The sequence below is a fragment of the Elaeis guineensis genome, chromosome 10 (assembly GCF_000442705.2).
Source record: "Elaeis guineensis isolate ETL-2024a chromosome 10, EG11, whole genome shotgun sequence".
NCBI classification, from domain to species: Eukaryota; Viridiplantae; Streptophyta; class Magnoliopsida; order Arecales; family Arecaceae; genus Elaeis; species Elaeis guineensis.
The window spans coordinates 56,686,308-56,695,018 of NC_026002.2; the positions used below are offsets into that span (position 1 = coordinate 56,686,308).

Below are 8,711 nucleotides of genomic sequence, written 5' to 3' on the forward strand. Positions count from 1 at the left end.
ACTAATTGCATCTAGATTATTGCCTCCTATAATTTTCCCATTGTCATATAATCTTTAGAGCACGCAGTTTAATAGCCACCGTTTTTAACTCCACCGTGGACTCTACCCAAAAAAGACCCCATCACCTTCAATCACCAATCCAACGGCTCGCGGGGGTATCTGGATTTTAGACAATTTCGAAGGCCAACGGGCCAACGGCACACGCCGGGACAGTGTAAAAAAGAAAAAAGAAAAAAAAGAAAAAAAATCTCTTACGAACGACGGAAGGTTATAAATACGAAATCTCAATGCCTTCTATTAAAGTATTCGTCTTTTAATAGTGAGACAACGAAGTGTAGAAGGGGACGAAGGAAGAGAGAGAGAGAGAGCAGCCCGTAATCGGATTCCCCTTCCGCCCCCTTTCCTCGTTCTCTCCTAGGGCCTTGACCTCCGAGCGCGGCCATCGAATCAGGTAATAGAGATCTCCCCAATCGATTCTTTTTCTGGTCTTGAATCGACTATATCTTTTCGAATTAGGTTTTTCGGCTGTTATTTGATATCGTTGCGAGGTTGGTCGTTCGTCGTTGGTTCATGTTTTGGAGAATTAGATTCTTGAAAACTTCTCATCTCTTAGTAAAGGTGGGCGTCTTTTCTGCATTTTTATGGGTGAAATTTAGTGATCGACGTTCCGAGAGCTCCAAAAATCTGATCCTTACGTGATTTTCTATTATTCAGCTACGGATGTGCTGGTTTGGTATACTGGGTTTCGGATGTTTCTTGGTTTCTTGGGTGGGGTTTTAAATTTTGATGCCCTATATGATATATCTGATTCTTGAATGCTAGTAATTTGGAGTGGACCATTTCGGAATAAGGTATGCGTGCTGAAAGTAATAAATCTGTATCAAGATATTTTGCTTGCAAGAACATATCGTACATCAAGATTGGGTTAAATGAATACTGTTGAGTCTGTTAGGACACCCGTATGCTAGTTCGTGTTCCCATGACTCCTTTTTGGAGTTCTTTATATTACCGATCTCAGAATCTTGGCATAGTTTTCTGGTAGTCCGAGGCAAGAATCTGTTTGATTCTTCTTTGGATCCATCACAGCTTAAAGTTGTGTTCTCAGCCTCTTTCTTGCTACAACTCTAACATAGTTGAGAATGACATAATTAATTAAATTGCACACCCTTATGATTAGAGGAGACCTAGGGCTTGGATTATTTTGAAGGTTTGAAAGAGCGCGGGGATCGCTGTGGACAACCTTTGAGCCTGAAAAACATTTTTTTTTTGAAAAAGCTTTCATTGATGAAAATATATCTCTCAATAAAGCTGAGCCTAGATATTTGGAAGAAGGCGGATTTGCGGAACTGACCATGGAAACGTGGAATAAGCCTCGTTGATGGTCATTGTGTCACACATATAGGAACACATTATGATGTGCCAATTATGTAATTAACAAGGCTTGGATTAGATGTGTTAAACTTGAGTTGGATGGAATGCCTCATTTGTCTTGTACTTTCTTGCAGTGATAGATTTTGGCAGGCAATCTGAAATAAGTTTTTGTTTTATTAGCAATGGGAACTTAAAAAAAATGTAAGTTCTAACAGATGTACATCAGTCTCTATCTGCTTGAACTGTCTTGGTTTGTATGGTTTGAGTGAAAAAAAGCATTTCTGGCTGAAATGAATCCAACCACATCCATGACAGCCTATTTTTCATATTGTAACATTTGAAAGACAAAAAAAAATAAATAAATAACTTACCTGACCTATCCATTGCTAAGGTCTTGAACAGTTCGTTATTGTTTGATTAACTTTCTCATGGATTCAGCAGAATCGATTCATCTGCATGGGTATATGTGACATTCTTGTTTTGAAATGTTTTGGGTGCTTTGGGACAAAAAACTTCGGAAGGTTTTGGACAAACTCATTGACTTGGATATTGAGCTGAAATATCCACATTCTGAACCCATAAATGCAATTTGGTATGGCAGGTTTTTGACCTTAGACTGGGAGTCAGTCAAGTGACTGAGCATAGGAAAATGCAAAATTATCCTGGGGAGTGAGCATAGAGTAGGGAGTAGAGGCTGCACAAGCTAAGAAGAGGAAGGTAGTGACTGCAGAGCATGATGATGAAATAGATAGGGGAAAAGTGGGGAGGAATGAATATTTATCTACCCAAATTCGGCATCAATCTTACTTTAGACAGGTTTTCAATTTTGTGGATCGTGGTCTATGTTTCCTTGCTTCCACTGTTTCTCATTGTTTCAGATTACTTTAGAACTTTTTCCACCTTATGTGTCATCTTTTTACAGCTTTTCCTGCTTTTTAGTTTGGCAAACAGGTGAAGGCATTGCTAATGAACTTGGAGATTCAAGATTCCATAGTTTTTTTTTTTTCCATGGTTTGTAGTCTCAGTATTCACTCCATATTGATACCCAACCGCTACACCCTGTACCGAGTGTTGGTACGATACACGCCTTGGTACTAACACTTGATACAAGCCGTGTACCAAGTCTCTATAGCCTACTAGTATGTATGCCCCATATTCGGCACTATAGATGGCGGTATGGGCTGGGTACAACAAACCATGGTTTTCTTTGCACCCATAGAGTTTTTGCTAAACTGTGCTAGAAGGACTTGCTTGTAATAGAATACTTTTTTATTGAAAATCATTTAGACTTAAGTGCTACAGTTTATGAGATAAAGTCTGACTGTAAGAATGTTTTTCTATCAATGGATACATGATTTTATTCAGAATAAAACAACTTATTTTGTGTAAGCTCACATTTGCTTCATTTTCTAATGGCACTTGGTTTCTGAGACGATAGTAACTTGTTAATCCATGGTTGATAGGTAATGCTAACTTTGCAATATGTTCACTTGCATTTTTTTCCTCTTATAACTTATACAATATTTATGCTGGTCTTGTTTATAGAGCATATACCAGTGATGCTATCCATCTCATCAAATAAAATAATTTAGTTTTTTTCCTGTAGGTTCTTTTGAACTTTGGAAGAGATGGGAACAAATGGCGCACGTGATATAACTACATCACATGGTGATGTTACTGAAGATTCTGAGACTACTGTCGAGATAAAAATTAAAACTTTGGATTCTCAGACATACACTTTGCGAGTGAATAAATGTGTAAGTATTTCATTTTTCATTTACTTGGCATATTGTAGGTTCATCAAATGATCAATTGTATTCTCTTCTCTCTTTTTCCCCTTTCCATTTCCAAATAATTGTGTAATTACTCATCATGTTGATATGTTAGCTTATTGATGTATTTTTGACAACAGTTGTTGCTTACTTTAAATGCAAAATCCTTTAAATGTACAACCTGGATTTTCCAATTTGTTGTTACCTATCATAACTTTTCCCATGCAATTTCTGTTTTCATGTGTATTGGAAAACAAATCCTCCTTTTCACATTTTTTTAATGGTGTATGATTTTTTTTTCAATGGCTCTTATTCAATATATGATATTATACAGATGATTTAAATCTTCTCTTGTGCCTTGTTCTATGGTGGCATTTTATGCCTTTTATTATTTCATTTCTGCTCATATACTTGTTTGCTAGAGTATAAGTGATTTCATGAGGTACAGCCTTGAGAGGTATGGTAAATGAGATCAAGCTTAATCTGAAAAGCTATGTTATGATTGTTCACATGGATTTGCTTGCTTCATCATCCCAACCAACTGCTTCTTATATGTTATTCAGGTTTCTGCTTTTCCTGTACCAACCTTTTTCCTGACAAGAGAAGAGGAGGAAGAGGAAAAGGGATGAGGAATATGTGGATGGAGGAAAGTTACAACATCTGACCATTATTGAATGTTAAAGAGTGGGGGAAGCAGAAATGTAAGGGGAAGAAATACAAATCATCAAAATAGAAAGAAAAAAAAAAAGAGGTGGAAGAGGAGAAGGGATGAGGAAGATGTGGATCGAGGAAAATTATAACATCTGACCATGCTTGAATGGTAAAAAAGGAAGGGTGAAAGGAGAAAATATAAGAGGAACAAGAGAAATGGGGAGGGAAAGGGAAGGCAAGAACGGTAAAGATTGAGTTGAACGAAAGGACTAATGGGAAAAGAGAAGGGAATCCTAGATAGGATGATAATTGAACCATGATTGGCTAGCGATCACCTTGCTTCCCAGACCATGGCGAGATGCAACTAGTGTTGTAGTTTCCCTATCTAATGATTGGGCATGAGCTGCATGACAATGTTGACCCTATGTTGGGATAAACTTGAGAGGTGTGTAGGTCAGTACCTACCACATCAAATACATTGGTAACTAGGGTCTTCATATTTCAAAGTGAAAACTGAATTGGTGATTTCTTAAGAATCTAATGTAAATTTGGGATGTGGACTAGCTGGAATTCTCTGTTTTTATCACGGGCTTTGAAGTTTGTGGCCCAGGCTTGCTGGTTGGGTGTGGTTATCTGTTGCAACTCGTAGTCTATGGAATGTACACTGCAATTAGAAGCAGAGTTTAATTTCTATTTCATTTGAAGCAGCAGTTATTTGTTAGGTACAAATCAGGTTAAGATAAGGAACCAAGATATGGTGTTTGCAAGACATTATTTTGGAATATAGGAAATTGTTGATATTGAGGGAGAGAGATGTAGTTTTAGATGTCATTGGTGAGCTTGCACGGATGGTTTGACATTGGATCTATGCCCAACTGATGTCAGATGGTTTTATTTGAGCTCAAATATGCCATTCCGGCAAATGTTAATGGTTCCAGGTTTAGCAGACTATAGTTATTGACTGTATTTTATGGGCCTCACCATGAAGAGCAGGTCCTCTTGGAGGCGTGCATAATATCGGACATGCTGTCTACTTAGCCTTAAGGCTTCCTGTTGGAATCTTGGAGACTGAAATTGGATCTACAGGCATTTTCTTGGTAAGTAAAATTGGAGGGATTAGAAGTCTGCTGCTAAAGTCCTTTGAAAGAAAGGCTGCCCATCAAGTTCTATATATTTGTGGAAGGGCAGCAGTGGTAGTTGATTAACTTAGTAGGGATATGGAGAAGAATGACGAAGATGTCACCGGCTGTTCTTCATGCAAATGTCCTTAGGGTATTAGTCGGCTAGCTGTCAAAGTAGGCAAATAGTTTTTGTTGGATTCATTGATTTTGGGGCACAATGCAGGCTTTCAAGTACTTTGGAGAGTTTCTTGTTATAGACCGAATGGGCCTAAGTGCAACAATGGAGGTATTACTTTTCCAAAGTTACATTAAAACCTTATTTTGGCTGAACTATTTGAGAAGAAACTGGCTTGGAAGTATTAAAGAGGAGTGGCAAATTAAGTCATTTTCAAGGGTTGGTTTGGGTGGGGTGGGGGGGGGTGTGTGTGTGGGGGGCGCGTGACTGCGAGATTCTGGTTTGATGTATTAGCTGCTTTTGACTAAAAGATTTAGTAGTGAGGAAGGAGTTTTTTTTTAAAATTTTTTGACAATGTTAGATTTCCCTTGTTTGTATTTTCTTTCCATTTTTCCCTGCATTCATTTCTCCTTGTTCTCCTTTTATACCCTGTTATTTTTGTTGGTCATTCTCTTTGTTGGGGAGCAATGTCAGAGGATTTCCTTGGGTGCTTTGGGTTTCAGGGATTAGGTTTCATTTTTCCTTAGTGTGCTTTCATGTATTTGACTTTATAGATTAAAGGTGCATATCACCCTCCTTTCATTAACAAGCAAAAAATACGAAGAATAAAAGAAAGAAAACTTATGTCGTGTTTTTAAAGGGCGCAATTTTCATGAAGAAACGACATTATGCGGGCTATTTTTACTGGAAACCATTTTTCTGTAGCCTTTCTTCCATATTGCCTGGGGCCCCATCCTTCCTTTTTAAACCATTCCCAGTTTTTATACACAGGTGTTTATAAATGGGTGTGTTGCATTATCTTTCAATTTCTAGATGCATAAATACATATATATTGCTGTACATATGTATATCTATATGGCAGTTTAGATGGATGTGTTTATGCATGCTCATGCATGTCTTTGATTGTCCTATGGCATCTTAAAATCATGTTGGTAGATTGTGATCTTTGCCCAACGGACTTTGTCATTGTTTTCTGTTGTTATGACTTATGTGTATGTTTCAGGACTTTTGATAATTTTTTTCCATACAGGTGCCTATTTTAATGCTGAAGGAGCAAATAGCTACTGTCACTGGTGTAGTATCAGAACAACAGCGTCTAATCTGTCGTGGGAAGGTTTTGAAAGATGATGAACTCCTCTCTGCATATCGTATCCTTCAGAATTTATTATTTCAGGGCTGTTGGTGCATCTCCAGTTTCTGGGCTTCATCATACTTGTAAAATCATTTCAAACCATCTCCTTCACTCTGCACTAACAGCATTCTACTCCTATGCTTCCTAATTCATTTATATGTGACTCTGACATGCCATGAACACTTTATATTTGGGTCCAATAACTCTGGCAAATCTAGACACACCTAGGAAATTGATGGCATTAAATTTTACAATTGTAGACATGGAAGGTAACAATGACTGAATCTGTACATGGTTATTGGATAATTTTGTTTCTATTGTTTGTGCCATTGGGTTTGAAAATCTTTTTCGAGAAGTTCTTTCCATTTACTAGTCTACTGTGTGTTTGATGCATGTTTTAGGCATAGCTGATGGTGCAAAGTTCGGGGAAAATGCATCAAAGGTTATTTAGCTAGCAAGTGGGAGAACTCACAGGGTATTACTTTGTAAACAGTTCATGCAAGTGCCAGAATAGCTACTTTTCTCTTGAACTTATATATATTTGACTGGTACACTTGTGCTTAAATGGAGGGTGAGCCTTGGCGCAATAGTAAGGTTGCTCTATTTTGATCTGGAGGTCACGGGTTCAAAACATAGAACCTCTGCACGCGGGCATAAGGCTGCATACATCTGATCCTCTCCAAACCCTGCAATGGTGGGAGCCATTGCCCTTTTTTTACATTAATGCTTAAATGATAGCTTTGAGCAAAAGATTAAAGAGTTGAAGGATTTTCAAATGCTCTCTGTTGGCCTTTTCAGCATGCCAACTTCCAGTCTTCTTTTACTAAAAGTCTTTTTTGAATTACCATATCTCTTCATTAGAATGGAGATATCCTCTCTTTAAAAAAATTAGAGATCAATTTCTATTATTTTTTATTTTATCTTTAGAGGATGATGCGGGTAAAAAGCAATGGAAGTTTGGAATTTGAATATACTTGTCTCTCAGTAATACGCATGCATTTGAATGCATATAAAATTTTAAGTTCTTCTATGTAGCTAAATTCACATCTTATATGATATTGTCATTGGTGATTTTAATGCTGATTAACATTGCATTGCTTATGCACTGTTTTCTTTTTTAAGCTGCTATAATTGTGATATTTAATTCACTTTTATCTGTTAATTTTGCTGGTAAGGTGTCAATTGGTTTTTGGTTTGATCTTTGAGATCTGGTGCTGCACTGTGTTATATATTGCCTCAACTGCATAAAGTAGTTATATTATTGAGTCAATTCTTGGACTCTAGTTCCTTAGTATAGATGACTAAGATGTGGAAGATGGTCACACACTGCATCTGGTTGTTAGACAACCACATCAATCTTCATCATCACCATCAACAGGTCATGTGGGATCTGAAGGTGCATCAGCCAATCCAGGTTTGGCCTCTTCTGGAATGTGTATTCCTGAATTTTTCCAGAGCCCTCATTATACAATTTTGAGATCTCTAAAATTAATCTGAAGCCTTTTCAACATTTCTGGTGCCATGAATATGTGAGATACTTTCTTGGAAAGGATGCTTGATAAACTATAACATGCCTTTTCCTTTCATATGCTTTTTGTCATGGAGGAAGGTAATAGTAAGGTATAACATTCATATATTTCACAAATAATACAAACTGAGCTTTTTTTTTTTGTCATAGTTAAGTATGCATGCTTTATAATTTCACATCACAACCCACCCAGCCCCCCTGGAAGGGAAGAAGGTGAACAGAACAAAAGGGTAAATGGTGAACTATGAGAAGGTAGAAAGAAGAAAAAGAAGGACAAAAAAATCTGTAGACAAATATCAGTTTTATTTGAAACACCCCAACAATCAAAAGAATCAATTAAATTTATGATCTATTGCTATGACTGCTAGAGAATATGGTACCTTTTCTACTGATATTCTTCTTAGTCTTATTCTCTGTATATATCTACACATATTTGAGTGTAAAGATGGTAGTCTTTTTAGTCTGATGCCTTGCTGACAAGTGCAAGCCTCTGCAAGCACCTTTATACTTATGCTCATTGGTTGTAGTCTTATTCTTTGTAGCTTCTTGAGTATGCACCTATACCATCCTTGGTCTGATGCCTTGCTCACAAGATGCAAGCCTCCCCTAGCATACTATTAGGTTTTATACCCTGCTGGAATTGTGCATTCACATTGGCACTTGCTTCTCTAGTTTCATGTTCTTGGAGCTTGCAATGATTACACTAACACCACTTTGAGGCTTCTATGGTGGAATTTCTTGTTGCCCATTAAACTTCTACATCACTAGTTTAGTGATTGTTAGCACTTGGCAGCATGAGATGTCGTACTGCCCCAAACCATATTGGGGTAAGATCGGCATGGTTTCATTCCTTGGTTTGAGAAATGCAGTGAGGTAGGGAGAGAGAGCAAGAAGAAAGGAGAGGAATGAAATAAGGGCACCTGTGTTGGTGCGGTTGCAGCCTGTGGAGGAGGGGGGGGGC

The 8,711-nt window shown here is 37.6% G+C and overlaps 1 long non-coding RNA gene across 1 annotated transcript; it reads left to right on the plus strand.

Moving 5' to 3' along the window:
• Nucleotides 1–294: 294 nt before the first annotated feature.
• On the plus strand, nucleotides 295–7,680 carry LOC140852134 (uncharacterized). The gene is made up of 4 exons (XR_012135061.1): nucleotides 295–451; nucleotides 2,978–3,128; nucleotides 6,121–6,238; nucleotides 7,529–7,680. It is a non-coding gene; the product is annotated as an uncharacterized lncRNA (long non-coding RNA).
• Nucleotides 7,681–8,711: the final 1,031 nt, after the last annotated feature.